Genomic DNA, 22,095 nt, shown 5'->3' with positions numbered 1-22,095 from the left:
TCATTTTATTAAAAATAGATAGGTTTTCATAGAATATATTCTCATTGTAGTTTTTTCCTCCCTATGTTCCTTGAAGTTTTTTCCCAGATCTACCACCTTTCTCTAATTAGAAAACAACAGACGTCTAAGAAATATCAACCAAACATAACAAAATAAAATATAACATGAAGCAAAAAATATCATATCAGAACAACCAAATAGGAGGAGTAGAGTCCCGAATGCACGCACACAGGGTGAGACCCACCATTTCTTATAGTTAAAATTCCCATAAAACTACTAAGCTAATAGATAAAATGTAAACACAATGGGCCTTGTACAGATTCATGTAGGAACTGTTAGGATTGCCTCAGTCTCGGGACACCTATGTGCATTTGTCTTAGTTGATTCAGAGGGCATTGTTCTCCTGATATTTTTTCATCCTCTCTGACTCCTACAAGCTTCGCACCTTCTCTTTTGTGGTATTCCCTGAGCTCAAAGTGCAGGGAGTAGGGTCTTTATAGATTTGGACTGTCTCACTAAACAATGTGTGGCTGTGGGTGTCTGCATCTGCTGCATCTGCTGCATCTGCTGAGAGAGAAAGGTTTGCTGAGGATGACTGGATCTCTGAGTATACAGGAATACCGTTAGGGCTTCTTTATTGGTACTAAAAGAATACAAGGACGAATGACAAAACAACAAAAATGACCAGTTTTATTTGGTTTTATCCTAGAACTATGGGGTATTTAGTCTGTGGTTCTTGGCTATCAAGTTTCAGGTCTGGGTTTCTCCTCATGGAGTAGGCCTTAAGTAAAATAATACACTTGGTGGTTACTGTCACAAGTTCTATGCCATTACTGCCCTAGCATATTTTGCAGGCAGGCCTGATTGTAGACCACAGGTTTTTGCAGTTGGGTTGGTGATTACCATTCTCTTTTGGTAGCCTGCAGAGTACCTTCCTAAATCAAAGAGACAACACAGGGGTGAGGCTTCCACATAGGTACCAACTCCACTTCTCAGTGTTCAATGAGTTGTGTGTGTGTGTGTTCTTCTCCACAATGGGGCCCTGTCACTTTGAGGACAATTTGTCTTAGCAACAGTCTAGCTTATTTTGGATTTACCATGGGACTTTCATGGCCAACAACTCAATTGAATGCAACCAAGCCCTACTTGTGGAAGTTTTCCTTGGGCAAACTGAGATGGCCATGTAAGATTTTTTACATCACTTATCACTAGGAATTCACACACAGCTATTCCTAGTTTCTCTTCTTTTGGGTTCGTTGTTTCTGGTATTTTGTTGAGGTCTTTGGTCCACTTGAAAGAGAGTTTTGTGCAGGATGAGAAGTATGGCTCTGTCTTCATTCTCCAGGCAGAAACCAGTTTAATCAGCACCATTTGCTGAAGATGGTGTCTTCTTTTTCCTGTGTTTCTTTTTTATTTCTTTATCAAAAATCATATATTCATGGTTGTTTGAACTTATGTCTGGGTCTTACCATTGGATCATATTTGATTCCAATGGTTCAAATTCCACTGAGAAATCTATCTGCTTTGATGCAAATACTATTCAGTTTTTATTATTACAGATCTGTAGTACAAATTGAAATCAGGAATGGTGAGAGCTGTCAGTTATTGTATTGTTCAGGATTGTTTTGGCCATCCTGAGATTTTTCCCTCCTATAAAATAGAGTTCTTTCAAGATCTGTGAAGAACTGTATTGAAATTTTGATGGAGCTTACATTGAATCTTTCTATTGCTTTTGGTAGGATGGCCATTTTCACTATGTTAATTATACCTATCTAGGAGCATGGAAGATCTTTCCATCTTCTGATATTTTTCTCAACCTTTTTCTTCAAAGAATTGAAGTTGTAATTATACAAGTGTTTCACTTGCTTGGTTAGAGTTACTTCAATGCATTGTTTCCTGATTTTGTGTACATAGAAGGGTGAATGATATTAATCTCATATCAAGCTATTTTGCTAAAATTGTTTATTAGCTGTAGAATTTCCTTAGTTGAATTTTTGGGGTCACTTATATATTATATCATGTCATTTGCAAATAACAATACTTTTATTTCATCCTTTTAAATTTGTATCCCTTTGATCTTCTTAGTTGCCTTATTGTTCTAAGTCTTCAAGTACTATATTGAACAGATGTTTTCAATATAGGGAGTGAACAGCTATGGATCCTGAATTGGATGAATTGGATCCTGGCTTTAGTATACTTGCTTAAATTTTCTATTTAATTTTATGTTGGCTACACTGGTATAAACTGCCTTTCTTATATTTAGGTATATCCCTTATACCACTAATCTCTCCAGGACATTTATCATGAAGGGAATTTGTTTATATGATGGACCACATTTCTTAATTTTTATATATTGAACCATCCCTGCCTCTCTGGGATAAAACCTACTTGATCATGGTGAAAGATGCTTCTAATGTGCTCTTGGATTCTGTTTGCAGGTATTTTATTGAGTATCATTGTATGTATGCTCATAAGGGAAACTGGTCCGTATTTCTCTTTCTTTGTTGAGTTTTTGTGTGATTTACATATCAGGGTAATTCTCTTTACTTATCAATTGATTCATCTTTATATATGCATTTTATTTGTCAAGGCCATTGAGTAAAATGTTGAAAAAAATATGTTGGCATAGTCCCCAAGGTTTGATTAAATACAATATCAACTAAAACATTTTTTTAAGAGTTTCTTTTCCACTTCTGTATTTGCCAGGCACTAGCATAACCTCACAAGAGATAGCTATATCAGAGTCCTGTCAGCAAAATATTTCTGGCATATGCAATAGTGTCTGGGTTTGGTGGTTGTATATGGGATGGATCCCGGAGTGGGTGGGGGGCAGTCTCTGGATGGTTCTTCCTTCCTCTCAGTTCCGAACTTTGTCTCTGTAACTCCTTCCATGGGAATGTTGTTCCCCATTCTAAGAAGGAGCAAAGTATCCACACTTTGGTCTTCCTTCTTGAGTTTCATGTGTTTTGCAAATTGTATCTTGGATATTCTAACTTTCTAGGCTAATAACCGCTTATCAGTAAGTGTATAGCATGTGTGTTCTTTTGTGATTGGGTTACCTCACACAGTGTCTCTACTTGCATATGTAGCAGAGGATAGCCAAGTCAGCCATCAATGCGTGGAGAGGCCCTTGGTCTTGTGTGCCGCAGACCCTCTGGGTCCCTGTGTCTGCGTGGAACTGGGTCTCTCAACGCAGGTGGGCAAAGCGTGGATGAGCAACAAACAGACACACACAGGAGAGTTCATGTGGAACCTGAGTGTAATTTTCAAATCGAGCATCAGACTTTTTATGCAGAGGACAATAAGGAAGTTGGGTGACATATTCGCAAGGTACAATTGAGGTAACCTGAATCTTACATAAAACAGAGGAATGCAAAACACAAAAGGTCTAACAGGAACCACCTGGGATATAATTCATTGATAACACCTGGGATCAACAAGGGCTCCACCTAAGATTCCCTAATCTTAGAAGCCATGGTCAAGGGCTTCGATTCCTTGCCATAGTTCCTATTTTAGTCTCTTGTATAGTCCACCTTCCCCTTAGGCCATTGTAAATACATGTGTATGGGTGTAACTCTGCTATAGTATCNATTCTGGTTTCTCCTTTGGTCTGAAACTTCCTTCTTCCTTAGTGATGGTAAATTCCTGTGAAGGGCAGTGACCTAACTTTTATTCAAAGAGATAGTGTAATACCAGGGGCAGTACTGAATTCCAAACCCAAGGTCTTACTAAGGACTAACTAGGACTGTTGGAACACTGGCGGACGGCTTTAGCTATGTCAGAATTCAATCTTAAAAAGCACTTATGATAGGAAAATATTGAAAGAGAGCACGTGGATCCATACACTAGACTAACTCGGGAATGGAATGCAGGAATGAAAAATTACTGTATGGGTAGGGAACACTAGACTCCAGGAGGAGAGCTTCCTTGAAACTCTTTTGCCTCATGAGTGACTTTTAAGCCTCTCTGCTTGTCCAATTGACTCGACCGGAGAGCGTAGCACTTGTGAAGATCATATGCCCCAGTACAGGGAAATGCCAGGACCAGGAAGCAGGAGTGGGTGCGTTGGGGAGCAGGGCGGGAGGGGGGTGTTAGGGGGCTTTGGGGATAGCATTTGAAATGTAAATGAAGAAAATATCTAATAAAAAAGGAAACAAAGAGTTCCTTTTCTAGATCACTGATCTGTTTCATTTATCAACTCTTAATTTTTTTTTTTTTTATTAAAAAGAGAGGCATTAAAGAAGAATTAAGTAGACTTGCATTCTTTCCATAGCTATTTGATATTCTTATGGCCTATCTTATTTAAATATTAAAGAGGTATATTTCATTAAGTGATTTTCAAACAGTAATTTAGTCTTGTACTTGGAAAGTAATCAGCTTGTATTTGTGGATTTATTTGTACAATGTTTCTTGAGAATGTTGTATCTGTTCTTTAAAACTGATTTTAACAATTCAACCTTTATATGTCTTTATATAGTCACATAAAACATTATATAGACCTTGTTGGTATATGAATGATCTGTGGTTCCTTTGTACAAACCCTGATTCAGATATGGCCCCATGGTTAAAGAAAATCACAGGCATGAGATAAAACTTAGAAGGAACAACCTCCAGGGTGAAACAAGGCCAAAAATGATAACAAAGAACTCAGATAAAGAGGTCAAATTCACAGTTTGCTCAAGCTCTGCTTGCACTGGTAACTGTAGTAGCTGTCTAAACAACATACAATCAGAAATTGTAATATATATATATATATATATATATATATATATATATATTCATTCATTCTTGAAGTGAATCCAGGTTTTTCTGTCTCTGTCTTCTATTGAAATACTTTCCAGGTTCCTGCTGTTTAGGGCTTCATTGGCTGCTGCAAGTGACAACCAGTATGTGGCATGAAGGACTGCCATCTACTCATGAAAAACTGGTTAGGTTTGGAAAAGGAATGTGTTAACTTGCTGATTTCACTGGAGATCAGTATATACCAGAGTGTGTGAGGTACTTCAAAGGTCTACAGAAGCATTATGTCTCTTTATTTTGTGATTGCATTAAAGGGAGTTCAAATGAATAAGGGTGATTTAGATCAGTGTTTACTGAGAAAATCTATGGTTTGCAAAAGAAAGAATATCAGATCCTTAGAATTGAGAGAAATCATGAAGAAATATAGAACAGAAACATGAATAGGGTGAACCTATTCCTATCAATTTCTTAGAATTTGAGTGCTTTTGGAGTTGATTTGGAGTCACTGTGAGAAAAATCTAAGTCACCTTCTAGTAACCAACAAAATGTTGGAAAAACTAAAATTTCTTCTTATCCCTCAGTACTACAGTATGAACCCTTAGTTCAGGTTAAGTAACACACACACACATGCACACACACAGACACACACACACACACACACACACACACATACACGAAATATTTTAAGAGAAATGTATGGGTAGAACCTAAGCCCTGTACACATATGTAGCAGATATGCAGCTTAGTCTTTGTGTAGGTCTCTTAACAATTGGAGGAGACAGCTATCTCTGACTCTGTTTCTTGTCTTTGGATCCCTTTCCTGTAGCTGGGCTGCACTGTGTGACCTCAGTGAGAGAGGATGAACATAGTTTTGCTGTTAGTTGATGTGCTAGGGTGGGTGGTTACCAATGGGAGGGGGGGTTCTGCTTCTTTGAGGAGAAGGGAAAGGTATAATGAGGGAAAGAATAAGTGAGGGTGGGAATGGGAGGAAAATGGAGAGGGGGCTGCAATTGGGGTGTTAAGTGAATGAAGGAATAATAAATGAATGAATGAATAAATAAATAAATAAAATATAATTTATCATTTCAATAACTTATGTAAAACATTTTAAATTAAGCAAAAACTTTATTATGAAAGAAAGGATAAAAGAGTAGCCAAAATGAGGTTATTGAGGAAACAGTTAAAATAGACTTCAATGTTGTGCCTAAAAGACTTCAAACTATTTTATTTACAAAGGCTCTGACGATGCCAAATATACACAATTCCTAAAAGGCCTCTTTCTCTCAGTCCTTGTACTTACTTCAGATAATTCTGCAGCCCTGATACCTGTTGCAATGAGAGCAAAGAGTTCTCTGTCAGTTCCTCACTTAGGATGCATGGTTAATTTATCCATAGATATTATGGTTAATTTCCATAGATAAGGAAAGTTTGCTTTCCCTTATAAACACTCTAAGATCACACTTTTGACTACAAAGGATGTTTAGGATCTTGCTGGTGCTCCATATTTAAACGCTTTAGAAGAAAGTTAAATACATGAATATCTTAATAATAATAATAATAATAATAATAATAATAATAATAACAACTTGAAAACCAAACATTAATAACCTACCAGCCATCCAGGTTAATAAGAAAACAAATGGAATCTCCCAAAAGAATCACAAATTCTGCCACTAAGTCTTCAAATAGGAAAATAAAATCCCTTTATCTTAAGAAACAGTCTGTGTCTTCTCTAATAAAAAACTAAAACAGCAACCTTTAAAAACCTTTATGGACTTTGTTACTAAGCTATAGCTGGATAGAAATGATTTCTCAACAGAAAAAACTCATTGATCCTACTCTTAAACCAAATATTGTATGTGTCAGATTCAGTACCAATTCAATTTAGTTGTGTTTTCAAGGAACTTATTTAGATGTGGAAATTTAGTTGAAAATAAAATGATAGTGTCTAATTTTGTGATTGGTCTTCAAGTTATATAGTTGTGTCATTTTGTTTTGTTTTTATTTTGTTTTGTTTTTATTGGTTATTTTATTTATTTACATATCAAATGTTATCCCTCTTCCCAGTTTCCCCTCTGCAAACTCCCTATCACATCCCCTTCCCACCTGCTTCAAACCCCACCCNCCCATCCCCTTGTAACCCCCCCACCCCCCATCCTTCCCTTACACTGGGGAATTGAGCCTTCATAGGACTAAAGGCCTCCCCTCCCATTGATGCCAGATAAGGTCATCCTGTGCTACATATGCAGCTGGAGCCATGGGTCCCTCCATGTGTTCTTTGATTTACTCCTTGGGAGGTCTGGAGGGTCTGGTTGGTTGATATTGTTGTTTTTCCTATGGGATTTCTAGCACCTCCTTCAGTCTTTCCCCTAACTCCTCCATTGGGGTCTGATGGTTGGCTGCAAGTATCAGCATCTGTATTGGTCAGGTACTGGCAGAGCCTCTCAGGGGATGACTGTATCAGGCTCTACTACAGAGCAATAGTGATAAAAAACCTCATAGTTGTGTCTTAAATGTCTTCAGGGTAGACAAAAAACATTCCTTCTTCATAGAATTTCTTTTGATTGTTTTCAGTAAATGACTCAGCAGCTAAAGTAGATACCATTGAGCCAGAACCTGAGACTCCTAGCACCGAGAATAGTTGGCTCACTACTGCCTTTGATTCCAGCTCCAAGAATCTGAAACCCTCTTCTGCTCTATTATTCTATTTTCTCTGTATTTAATTACTTACTTCTATACTATCTGGAATAAATCTTGATAATTAAAGTTGATATATAAAATAATTTTATTTGCATTTTATGTCCAAAATATAGCTATATGGCAAGATAATTATTAACACATTTTAACTTATATTCATTTTGTTATACCTTAAATATTATTTTACTATCATTATTTACAAACACATTACAGAATATTAATATACATATATTTTAAATTATTCTATCTAATTTCAATCATAATGATAATCTGTACATTTTGTCATACTGACTTTGAGGTGACTCAGTGATTACTATTATAAGTCTGCTTTTGAGAAAAATGATTATGCATTATAAGCCATGATTATCAAACACCAGCTTTTAAAAGTATACTTTGTATTTCTGTCTCAAATTCTAACACATCTTCAAGAGAAGACTGGAGTAATGGAATTAATTATTTCTAATTTAAATTTCTAAATCTTAGTGTTTTTCATATCACCACTCTAGGAAGCTGAATAAAATTAAGCACCATGTCTTTCCACAAGTTCAAAATTCCTCTTTGAGCATACTTCTGTTACAGAGTATACTACCTTGACATCAAGTAATTAATATCGTCTAATAACTTACCTTGAGGCTAATATGGTTACATCAATTACATGACTATTTGATTTTAAGAAACTAGTACATGTTTTCAAGTGAAGTTCTTTCCATTTTCCTTACATTCTTTGGAAAGATACCCAAAGGCTACTTCTTGGTTTGGTGCTGCTCCTTGTCCAGTGACCTGTGAAAGAGGAGGTAGAGAGCAGCCTAAGACTAAGGACCTTTGGATTCCTCAGCCAATACACAGAGCATGTACCTTATTTCAAACTTGACTGTGACCTCTGGCTGAGGAGCAGCAGACCAGAGATGTGGATTTGTTCCTCACCATGAGAGTAGTCTCACACTGAAACCTCATCATCAGTGATCAGCTTTTTCTCCTCTATCCATCTCCTAAGATCTTCATAGAAACAAATCAAGGAATACCCTCACGTGGATGTTCAGAGAAAATGGTTCCATATACAGTGTAGCCAGTATCTTTCATATAAAGTCCCCTTCCTTTCCTTATACTAAATAGCAACATTATTATAACTTAATTTTATTAAATTGAATAATTTATGATTAAGTATGTTTATTTCAAAATCTCAGATAGATTTAACATTGTTGGTAAGATAATACTGGCATTGGTGTGCAAATAGATCCATCACAATATAGAAAATAAAGCCTTCTAGAAAACAAATTCTGGTGCTGGTGAAAGCACAGTTTTATTATTGGAGAACTTGAGACCTGAGACCTGAGTATTGTTAATTTAAGGCAGGAGAGGAGAAGGAAGGAAAGGGAGGGGTTATTTGAGAATATATTTCTTCACAATTTACAAATGTGTAAAAGGTTTGAAACAACTGCTCTTGTGAGTTCTATCTCCTGGAAGATGAAATGTTGTGTCAAAGGAGAAGACACCATTCTGAGACTATTGATGACCACAGACTTATTCAAAGACAGAGTTTGACCTTCTATAATACAATTGTTCTATATTTCTAAAATATCGATCACAGCAAATGCACTTAAGCATAAACACATACCCAGGTAGACACTGTGTGACTGAACATGAAGAAGGTTCAAAATTAAATACATTAAATTTTACAGAGAGATTAGATAAGATATATAATATGAAATATTAATCCCCATGATTAAGACTTATAATAGTTACATTTGAATGAATAATTAATGTTCTAGGATGACAAAACCTGTTAAATAAAAGCATTTCTAGATCATGGATTTTGGCATCGAAAAGTAACTGAAATTAGTCTAAAAGATACATTTAATAATAGTTTTGATTGTTAAATGGTACTGTTTCTAAGGGGTCTCCACTGTTTAATTAGATCATTCTTATTTACTGATTGCTAACATAAAATATTTATTAGAGATAAAGGTATTTCAGTGAAACTTTGTTAGGTAGTTGTATTGTTTTCTAAATTATTCATGAAGGCTATTGAAGTGGATTTATCTTTATTTTCATAAATAAGTCAAGATATAGGAATTTATAGATTTAATATTGTGCAAGCATAATAGAAAATGACACAAGTAGAAGTCGGAACCTACAGTTGTAATTCTCTTTAATTATATTTATCTTATTTACTTAAGTTTATTTATGTGTATTTATGTCCATATGTGTGCAATTACTTCCTGAGATCAAGGTATCAGATATCCCTATATCCAGAATTATAAGCAACTGTGATTCTCTCCACTTGAGTATTCCACTCAAGTCTTCAGAAAGAATAGTGAGCACACAACTGATGTCTACAGCAATATAATATTTAAGAGAGAAAAAATTGTGTATATTAATGATTCATTCTAAATATCACTCCATGATAAGAAAGGTAGAAACAGAATGAACATTTACTATTATCAGTAGACCAGACATCATCTACTTTCAGATAAATTTTTCTAATAATAAAACCTAGCTGGGCAGTGGTGGTACACACCTTTAATCCCAGCACTTGGGAGGCAGAGGCAGGTGGATTTCTGAGTTCGAGGCTAGCCTGGTCTACAAAGGGAGTTCCAGGACAGCCAGGGCTATACAGAGAAACCCTGTCTTGAAAAAACCAAATAAATAAATAAAACCTAGATTCGTGACTCTTAAGGAAATGTTCAAAGTTATATGGGCTTAAAAAAATAATAGAGTGATCATATCATTCTTATTTTTAACCTATTAATGTTTAAACATCAATATATATTATATCTCTTCTTAATTATAATAGATGTATTACTAATAACTGTCATAATCAGATCTGTCCAATGAATCAAGGTCTTTATTTGATTGGAACATTAAATGTTTTCATATTTTCTTTATTTTTATTAGATATTTTCTTAATTTACATTTCAAATGTTATCCCCTTTCCTAATTTCCCCTCTGAAAAACACCTATCCCCTTTGCCCTCCCCCTGCACAATAACCCACCCACTCCTGCTTCCTTGCCCTGGCATTCACCTATACTGGGGCATATAACATTCACATGACCAAAGGCCTTTCCTCCCATTGATAACCGACTAAGCCATCCTCAGCTACATATGCAGCTAGAGCCATGAGTCCCACCATGTATTTTCTTTAGTTAGTGGTTTAGTCGCAGGGAACTCTGGAGGTACTGGTTAGTTCATATTTTTGTTCCTCCTATGGAGCTACAAACCCCTTCAGCTCCTTGGGTACTTTCTCTAGCTCCTTCTTTTGGAGGCCTTGTGCTCTGTCGAATGGATGGCTGTGAGCATCCACTTCTGTATTTGTCAGGCACTAACAAAGCCTCTCAGGAGACAGCTAAATCAGGATCCTGTCAACAAGCACTTTTTTGCATCTACAACAGTGTCTGGTTTTGTTGGTTGTATATGGGAGGGATTCCCAGGTAGGGCAGTCTCTGGATGGTCATTCCTTCAGTCTCTGCTTCACATTTTGACTCTGTAACTCCATTTTCTTTTATCTCAAGTAAATCAATTATTTTGTTCAGAAAAGTTCATTTAGACAAAAATAGTGCATACACAAGTTTTTTTTATCATTGTGTCATTTGAGATATCAAGAAGTTTATTATGTTAATATAGCATTACATTTTTTAGGTTGCCATGTCACATTTTTTTTATAGAGATGATTATAGTATTACTGGGTTACCAATCCAGAAACATTTTCAGTGACAACAGTTATTTAAATATTTTAAATGTCATTCATTGCTCTAGTGAGAAAACTCATTGAACTTTAACGATGGTGACATACACATATTATAGTAACTCTACATCTTATCTCACTTTCTTCAATAAATAGTCTTCATTATAAGGAAGATATTTATTGATTCCTAAAGCTACATGTAATTTCAGTTCACTTTTAAGCATGGAAAAGGTATGCAAATTCTGTGTATGTGTTCTCCAATGAACAGCAAATTACATACATAGACCAATATATTGAAATTTAAAGAGCATTTGGTTTTTACTTGCAGCTTGCAAGAGTAAGATACTGAAGCTAGAAGAAGTATGTTTAAATTTCTGAATGGCAATGAGAACTCAGGGACCTTGGAAATGTAAATTCTGACCTTCCACTGAAGTCAGAAGATCTTATGAAGGCTGTTCATTTTGGTTTCAGGATGCCAGTCTTAAGAGGCTTAGTTATCATAAAACTTTTTACTATATTTGGTCTATATGGACTAACTTTTCTAAACAAAATTGCATATTATTTAAAAGTGTATTTTATTTATTTTGTAGTTTATTTAAAGAAAGTTATATTTAAATGTAGTAAATATATGTATATGTTTGTATATACAAACATATATATATATATTTGTTTGTATATACACACACATATATATCCATGATTTATATGTATTTTTGAATTGGAGATACTCCTTATGGAATGACAATGCTTTTCTAAAAGCCATGGGCTATGCCAAAAAAATACCAATTTTGGGAATGGGAAACCTCACCTCAAATTCTTGGCCAGGAGTTCAAAAGACTGTACAAAAAATATAGGCTTCTGCTACTGTCTTTAACTGCATTCCAGTACTTGAAGTTAAGACCATATTGCTGAAGATATCACACGTTCAGACATAAGACTTGGGTGAGGCAAGCTGGAACTGATGTGGAAGATTCCATACCTAGGAATACTACATTAGCATTTTGTACCTGTTTTGAGTTTATTTTTATAGTTTATATAGTTTCTTACTTATATTTTAATATTCAAATCGTTAAAAGTAAATGAGGCATGATGTATTGATGTAGTAAAAGTTAACACAAACTCATTTATGTTGTGTATCATTCAGATATGCACTATTTTAAAACCTTCCAGAAGCAATTAACCTCACTCACAAATTTTCCCTCCCCCCAAGCCTTGAGCAGCCTGGCTCAGACCTATTTTGCCACAGTTGCTAGCCCACCTAGGGTGGAGTCTTCCAACCTAGGTAAAGTCTATTGTCCTGCCACATCTGTGGTTTCCTCCAAGATGCTACTACCTGCTGAAAGGCTGAACCAGTTTTCCTGACAAGATCCTGAAAAAGGAATGAAATTCTGGCAAGGTGAGGGATAAGTCCCCCCCCCCTTATAAGTTCAGAATCATAAGTAAACATTGGCCTTGATCAGAGAACTTTGTCTTGGCTCATTATTTCTTTCACTGCCTTTCCCATCCAAACCCCACCTTTCCTTTCAGAAACCCAGTAACCCGTGGTTGCTGACAGCCATACACAAAAACATTCTTTTTGTTTTCATTTCTGTGTTTCGGAGGTTCCAACTGAAGATTCAAGGTCCCAGTTGTTTACACCTGTGCCAAGGTCCATACATCACTGTAGGAGTTCTCCAGTAAATCACTAACCTCATACCAGGTAAAAAAATGACAAGACAGAACTACACCAGAGCTCTACATTCTCTGAGAACAGAATTTCAAGGACTTAAAGTCCTTCTGCTATATTCAAAATTCCAAAGATTCATTAATATACAGTAGGACTACCCTGTGACCCAAGAATTTAAAGCAAGAAACTTGGGTAGACATGCATCTAAACAAGTTTGTCCCTGATCCTGAAACTCTACTACACGACACAGATGATCTTTGTTTCTTTCCAGAAGTCCCTATTTCATCTGTTACAGAATTTCTCAAAGTTTGAAGTTCATGGTCTCCTTTAAAATTCAAAGCAAGTTCAACAGTGGCTTCCTTTAAAAATGTGTTACCAATTTCTAAGAAAGAGAAGCACCGGGATAAATATAAAATAATTGACAAATCAAATCAAAAAGTGCTGTTATTTACAGTTCTATGTTTATAGTGATTAACATTTTAAATATATTTTATTATCTATCTTAAAAAATACTTTATCCAAAAATTACCCTCTGCTGAATCAATATGCAGTGCCTTTTTACTTTTTGTTCTTTATGTATCATAATATAAAATGTAACCATTAGTAAAAGTAAACTTAGAATGCTGGAACATAAGTAAAGTGCTGGCAATTGTGCACATGTACTTCTAAACCATAGAGAAATTATTGAACCAAGAAATAAAGAGTTGGGAAAGCTGCATTCCTGAGCAGCTCAAGTATGGCTCAAAGAAAGATCATTGTAAGATAATCTGTTTCGTCTCTATTCCCAGAAGTCTAGACTGAGAAAACTATCGATTTCTTCTTGAATATGTCTGCATTTTTTAATAGTGCCTTCCTATCCCCTTTTTTTTTTAACTTCAGTTGAAAGCTCTGATATACACTTCTTGGAGAAAATGATATAAATATCACTTTTGAAGGCTCATGTAGGAAAATCACAAACCATAATAAAGTGCAATAGACTTCTCTCAGTGGATATGTTCACTTTTTATCAGTTTCTCAAAAGAAATGACGACACCTGTGTTTCTTCTTATTAGCTACACGCAATGTAGAATGTGAATAGCTTTTCTACACACAGTCAAAAAGTATCTGCTGAGAATCGGGTGTTCTTTATTACTAAGAAATAAAACTGATACCCATACCCTTGAAAATTGGATCAATTGAGTACAGTAGAATAAGTCAATAACATTTAAGCTTCTAAAACATTTTATTAATACACATTAATGTTGACATAATATTTGAAATAGTATTTTTATATTTTGTCATAAATGGTATCTTATATGACTTACATAGATATTCCATCTGTGCAGCAATATCTCCAAATATTCCATTTCCCACTAAGAATATAGCATAGAATGTAAGTGAATACATGTTGTCTCACCCAGTTGCCTTTCCTGTATTAGATATTTCTCAAAACTGTTGTGTATTTCTGACAGTAATTAGGGTCTACTCAACAGTGTCATTAGCAAGTGGATAAAAATGACAGGTAAACACAAGTAATATGTGGAAGTGAAAGTGAAAGTGTACCAATTCATATTGAATTTTGCTTAAAACATATTTTAAAAAATAAATAACATCCTAAACTATTCAAGAGTAATATTGACTATAGAGTGTGAATGCCACATAAACCTTGTTCCTTTCTTCCATCCTTTTATTTTACGCACTAGCATGTGATATCTAATTTATTTTTAGATCCTATCAGATCATTACATCCCAGTTTAGCTAATCAATTTATGGCATTGATAAATGCAGCTAAAAACTATTTGTTCTATATTAGGTTCTAAATGCTTAGGAATATTTTGTAAGAGATGTAAGAGTGCTCAAATTTAGAAGAACTAGATTTTATCTATTATATGTACTTCATAAATTGTAGCTGAAAATCATATAGGTAGCTTCTGGTTTCTGACAGTGCTGGGAGCTGATCCTGTGCCACCAAGCTCAAGCTCCTTACCCAAAATCCACCTAGAGAGAGCTGGTCTCCCAGGAGTGCTGAAAGACCTGCAAGCACAGGTAAGAACACCACTTCTGCTCAAATTCCTGGTCCAAAAGGGACAAGAGCCATTAGGACACAGGAACCAAGGCACAGGCAGGGACAAGAACCTTCCATTTTCCATCTGCACCCTGGAGCTGACCCTGTGTAACCGGTCTCCATACCCAAATTCCTCCAGGAAAAAGCAGGTCTCCCATGAGTTTTGACATACAGGCTTGCAGGAGGGACAAACCACAGTCAGAGACAGCAAGAACAGCTACCACCAGAGATAACCAGATGGCAAGAGGCAAAGGCAAGAAAATAAGCTACAGAAATCCAGGCTAATGGACATCAACAGAACCCAGTTCTCCCACTACAGTATGCCCTGAGTAGCCCAACACAACAGAAAGGCAAGATTTATTTAAAATCACATTTCATAATGATGATAGAGGACTTTGAGAAGGCCATAAATAATTTCTTTAAAGAAATATGGGAGAACACAGGTAAATAGGTAGATGCACTTGAAGAGGAAAAACAAAAATCCCTTTAAAAATTACAGGAAAACACAAACAAACAGGTGAAGGAATTGAACAAAACCATTCGGAAACTGAAAATGGAAATAAAGACAATAAAGAAATCACAGAGGGAGACAACACTTGAGATAGAAAATCTAGGAAAGAGGCCAGGAGTTATAGATGCAACCATCACCAACAGAATGCAAGAGATAGAAGAGAGAATCTCAAGTGCAGAAGATACCATAGAAAGCACTGATACAACCGGACAGTGGTGGCACACACCTTTAATCCCAGCACTAAGGAGGCAGAGACAGGCAGATTTCTGAATTCGAGGCCAGCCAGGTCTACAGAGTGAGTTCCAGAACATCCAGGGCTATACAGAGAAACCCTGTCTCAAACCACCACCACCACCACCCCAAAAAAAAAGAAGAATAGAAAACACTGACACAATAGTCCAAGAAAAAACAAAAAGCTCCTAACCCAAAATATCCAGGAAATCCAGGACACAATGAGAAGACCAAACCTAAGGATAATAGATACAGAAGAGAGTGAAGATTCCCAAGGAAAAGGGCCAGTTAGTATCTTCAACAAAATTAGAGAAGAAAACTTACTTAACCTAAAGAAAGAAATGTCCAAAAACGTACAAGAAGCCTACAGAACTCCAAATACATTGGACCAGAAAAGAAATTGTTCCCATCACATAATAGTCAAAATATCAAATGCACAAAACAAAGAAAAATATTAAAAGCAGCAAAGGAAACAGGTCAAGTAACACACAAAGACAGACTTATCAGAATTACACCAGACTTCTCAGCAGAGACTATGAAATCTAGAAGATTCTGGGCAGATGTCATACAGACCTTAAGAGAATACAAATGCCAGCCCAGGCTACTATGCCCAACAAAACTCTCAATTACCATAGATGGAGAAACCAAGATATTCCATGACAAGACCAAATTTACACAATATCTTTCCAAAAATCCAGCCTTACAAAGGATAGTAGATGGAAAACCCCAACACAAGGAGGAAAACTGCTCCCTAGAAAAAGCAAGGAAGAATTTTATTTTTGTTTATCTTTCAACAAACCTAAAAGAAGTTAGCCACACAGACATAAAAAGAATATCAAAAATAACAGGAAGTAACAATCACTATTCCTTAATATATCTTAACATCAATGGAATATACTAGAACACAGGAGCACAGGGGAAAATTTCCTGAACAGAGTGCCAATGGCTTATGTTCTAAGACAAAGAATAGACAAATGGGACCTCATAAAATTGCAACACTTCTGTAAGCAAAGGACAATGTCAATAGCACAAAATAGCAACAAAAGATTGGGAAAAGATCTTTACCTATCCCACACCTGATCGAGGACTATTATCCAGTATATACAAAGATCTCAAAAAGTTAAGACTCCAGAGAACCAAATAACTCTATTAAAAATGGGGAACAGAACTAACAAAGAAATCTCAACTAAGGAAACTTGAATGGTGAGAAGTACCTAAAGAAATATTCTACATCTTTATTCATTAGGGAAATGCAAATCAAAACCTGAGATTCCACCTCACATCAGTCAGAAAGGCTACGATTGAAAACTCAGGTAACAGTAGATTCTGGCAAGACTGTGGAGAAAGAGAAACACTCCTCCATTGCTGGTGGAATTGCAAGTTCATACAACCACTCTGGAAATCAGCGGTTCCTCAGAAAATTGGACATAGTACTACTTGAGGACCCACCTGTGCCACTATTGGGCATATACCCAGGAGATGCTCCAACATGTAATAAGGACACGTTCTCCACTATGTTCGTAGAAACCCTATTTATAATAGACAGAAGCTGGAAAGAACCCCGATGTCTCTCAGCAGAACAACAAGTAAAGAAAATTTGATAAATTTACACAATGGTAGTACTACTCAACTATTAAAAACAATGACTTCATGAAATTCCCAGGCAAATGGATGGATCAAGAAATTATCATCCTGAGTGATGAAACTCAGTCTCAATAGAACACCCATGGTATGTACTCACTTAAAGTGGATATTAGCCCAAAAGTTTGTAATACCTAAGATTTAATTCACAGACCATATTAACCCCAAGAAGGAAGAAAACCAAAGTGTGCATGCCCCAGTGCTTACTAGTAGGGGGAACAAAATACTCACAGGAGGAAATATAGAGACAAAGTGTGGAGCAGAGATTGAAGGAAAGGCCATCCAGAGACTGCCCCACCTGGGGATCCATCCCATATACAGTGGATCCTGGAAGAGCTTGCTGACTAGAACCTGATATAGCTCTCTCCTGAGAGGCTCTGCCAGAGCCAGAGGCAGATGCTTACAGACAATCATTGGACTGAGTGCAGAGTCCATGCTGGAGGCATTGGAAGGAATTAAAAGACCTGAAGGGCTTTATAGCTCCAAGGAGGGAGCAACAATGTCAAGTGGCCAGACACCCTGGAGCTCCCAGTGATTAGACCACCAACCACAGAGTACACATGGAGGAGTCCATGGCTCCAGCTGAATATGTGGCAGAGAATGACCTTGTTGGACATCAGTGGGGCCCTGAGGGTGTTTGAAGCCCCAGTATAGAGGAAGTCCAGGGTGGAAAGACAAGAATGGGTGTTTGGGTAGGTGCCTCAAAGAGACAGGGGAAAGGCAGGCTGCATAGGGATTTACAAATGAGAGACCTGGAAAGGGGTAAACATTCGAAATGTAAATAAAGAAAATATCCAATAAAAAATTTAAAAATTTTTAAAAATCACCTAGATTTTGTATCATGTGAGCTGTCTAATCTCCATGTCTGTCACTTCATAATGATACATAATTCACCAATTTAGTGAGACTATCATAACTTACAACATATGTCTAACAGTTTAGCATAATGTCAGACTCATTGACTTTTTCATTGACTTTTGCATTATTGCTGGAGTGTCATTTACCTAATGTCTTTCATAGCACCTCATGGAAATGAGGTATTGTATGATAAAGTAGAAAAGGAAACTAGCTATTTTTCATCAGCACAATTGAGTTTAAACACAAACACCCACTACTTCCTGTTTAGATACTTGTACTGACTTCAAATAGTTCTACTTTCTATGGTTCCACATGATAGGTCTAAAAACAGTAGATAGGCTAAGGAGTTCATTAGATTTTAGTATTTCTAAACAGCTAATTGTTTTCTATGTAGACATGACTGACAAGCAATACATTCATAAAAATATATTGTCAGAATTCAAAAACTAAATTGTTAATAACATCAGGAAACTTTCCAAAATGTTAACATGTATTTCAAAAAAAAGGTAAGCTGACTAAAACTGCTGTGTTACATTGTTTTATTTTACAAGAGTAAAAGATAAATACCCTTGGCAATTCTAGCAACACTAATTTCATGGAAATCTATGTCTATGAAAAATATTGTCTGCTCTCTATATCAGACTATAACTGCCTTTAGTGTGGGTACCATGATTAAATGTTTAATAAACAATATTTTTTTATTTTTAATATCAAATTCAAATTAATGGTAATCCAGAAATATTTTCGTACACATTTACAATTTGAAATGGGTTTACTTTGTAAGAAATGCGTCATTAAACGAATTTATGTTTATGTGAAATTAGTGAGATATCCTTTTTCTAATATTTTTAATATTTGATTTTACAGTTTAGTTACATCATGTCCCCCTTCCCTTTTCTCCTTCCTACCATACACATCTACTTCCCTTGCCTCTTTCCCAATTCAAGGTCCCATAAGTTTACCCTCTTGCATGTTAGGATTCTTAATAGATATTGCTTTGATCCTTCTTAGAAGGGGGAACAAAATACCCATGGAAGGAGTTACAGAGACAAAGTGTGAAGCAGAGATTAAAGGCATGACCATCCAAAGACTGCCCCACCTGGGGATCCATTCCAGAAACAACCACCAAACTATTGCAATGCCAACAAGAGCTTGCTGAGAGGAGCCTGATATAATTGTCTCTTGAGAGGCTCTGCCAGTGCCTGACTAATACAGAAGTAGATGCTCACAGCCATCCATCAACTAATGTCATTTGGTAGATTTTCAGAAATGGAAAGTTTATCAGAGATTGGAATCAATCCATGTTTCAGTGAACAGTTTTGGAAAATTGTGGGGGAAGAGCATGCAGCTTGGATAGATATGCATATGACTAGTCAAGCTATTGTTTTTGTAAGGTTTTGCCACCTCAAAATCCTGTTGTAACATCTCTTGCCTTTTCAAAATGTATCAGTTTCATAAAACGTGGTAAATTTCATTTAAAAAACAAAGTTAGAGATTAATATATAACTTCTAATTAATTAAACATATCTGAATGTGTGTGAAGTATTTCCAATGTAAGTATAGAATAAATCTCTGTAATTTTGCCTCCAGGAACCATGATTATCAACAAGATCACTAATCATAACAGAAAGTGAACTAGAAATCCCTTGAGACTATGAAATGCTAATTATCCATTTTGCCACTAATATCATAACTATGCAAAACCAAATTTTAATAATTACTTCATAAGGTTTTCATAAGTTAGAGAATTAGAGAGTATTTAAAAATAAGAATAAATATGTTATATTTACTGAAGAGATAAGCAATATATCCAAGTAGTCTCCAAGCATTGTACATATATATATATATATATATATATATATATATATATATATATATATATATATATATATATATAAATTTGTTGAATATTGGGAAACTTCAATACCTATTTATATAGAATTATTGGAATGGTAATAACAGGTAGTGAGATTTTTAAAAATATATTCTTATTCTCAGTTCAATATTCTACTATATATTTTCTTCTTATTATATATGCATTAGTTTATAATTGTTTGATATAGTCAGTCTTTGATATTTACAATACAAGCAAAATTGAGAATCTCCTGTTTTTTATTAGATCCACAGTGTGTATGTCAACACTTTGTCAACATTAGCTAAAAAATGAATCTTCTAAAATGATATTTCATATTAAATCTTATCAACTATAAATTTAAAAGGTAAAATTCATCAGTATTGTATAATATTTAATAAGATTATCTAAGACATTTTGGGGATAACAATATTTTTTCAATGTGCATTTTCATAAACAGTTGTTAATATATTGCAAATACCATAAATTATAGTATATCAGCACAATATATATGTGAAGTACAAAATATCTATTTTTATAGACAAATTTCAATGGAAATAAATTATGTTTTCAAAATGTAACAAAAATAAATGTACAGCATATTTCTCTGTTATTAGATTTACATTATATATAGGACCTATGTTGCCCTACATTTAATAAAATATATTTAATTCAGTTTTTAAATTTCAGGACTTTTGCCAATGCTGAGAACAATTACATTACTTAAACTAAGTGATAATTTTCTAATTAATTCAATCAAATACACACTTGAGTGTATTTAGCTTGAAGTTGGATAATACTAAAGTCTATTGCTGGACTTTTATTGTGGCTCTGTGCCAGGAAACCCTGAGCTATGATATTAACTTATTATACGTGTAATTAGGGAAATTTTTGAGAAAGATTAAGCAGCTGTGTCTAAAAGCAAAAGCATACTCTATGTAGAAGAGAATTAGGAAGGTTACTAGAACTCACAGTTGTCTAAACTTGCATATATTACAAAATGCAAACCAACATCTGACGATTTTGTGGCACATTATTTGATGAAGACCAGATTCTCTGGGAGTCTAGATTCGAGTCATAGATTGGCACCCAGTCTCTTTGCCCATGACTATCTCCTGAAGGTAAATATCTTACACATTAGAAAAAGCCCTGTGTGCTTTTAGGTAATAGTAAAACCTTCAGTATTGGGACTATGTGTGCAGAAACTAGCAACCACAGCTTCATTATCCTATATAACCCACCCAGTAGTTACCTCCCCAAGGCCTACACAAGATCAAGCCAGCCAACATATCCAATCGTATGGAACAGATTATCTCCAGGCCCCACCTATTATCGAGGAATTGTTGGCAGTAGATATTTTCTTGGGGAGGCAGACTCATTTTTTGTTAAGGTTGTGGTCACTGGTAGTTTTCTCATACTCCAGAGAAAGGTGTCATAGTCATTTGCATGTAAACAATGTTAACTGGAAGGAAACCATGTTGAGAATCTGAGTAGAGTCTGAAGGCACAAACAGGAGTTGATAATTTCAGATTTCACCATACAAATGTATGAAATTTATAAAAATAAAGGAAAGCATTCACAGGAGAGAATCTTTAGAAGACATTGATCCTGTACTTCACATGGGTTCTGCAGAAAGTTAAAAAAACAAGCAAACAAAAGAGCAAGAGACAACAAATAACGGACCTATTTGAAAAGCACAGTCATGTAGAGGCAAGTACAGAGACTTAAGAGACTACACAATGGAGTACTTCTCAGCTATTAAAAAGAATGAATTTATGCAATTCCTAGGCAAATGGATGGACCTGGAGGGCATCATCCTGAGTGAGGTAACACAATCACAAAGGAACTCACACAATATGTACTCACTGATAGGTGGATATTAGCCCAAAACTTAGGATATCCAAGATAGAAGATACAATTTGCTAAACGCGTGAAACTCAAGAATAATGAAGACCAAAGTGTGGACACTGTGCCCCTTCTTAGAATTGGGAACCAAACACCCATGGAAAGAGTTACAGAGACAAAGTTTTGAGCTGTGATGAAAGGATGGACCATCTAGAGACTGCCATATCCAGGGATCCACCCCATAATCAGCTTCCAAACGCTGACACCATTGCATACACTAGCAAGATTTTGCTGAAAGGACCCAGATATAGCTGTCTCTTGTGAGAC

This window comes from Mus caroli, chromosome 5 (assembly GCF_900094665.2).
Source record: "Mus caroli chromosome 5, CAROLI_EIJ_v1.1, whole genome shotgun sequence".
Classification (NCBI taxonomy): Eukaryota; Metazoa; Chordata; class Mammalia; order Rodentia; family Muridae; genus Mus; species Mus caroli.
The sequence above is the reverse complement of the archived record's forward strand: the minus strand, read 5'-3'. Positions refer to the sequence as shown.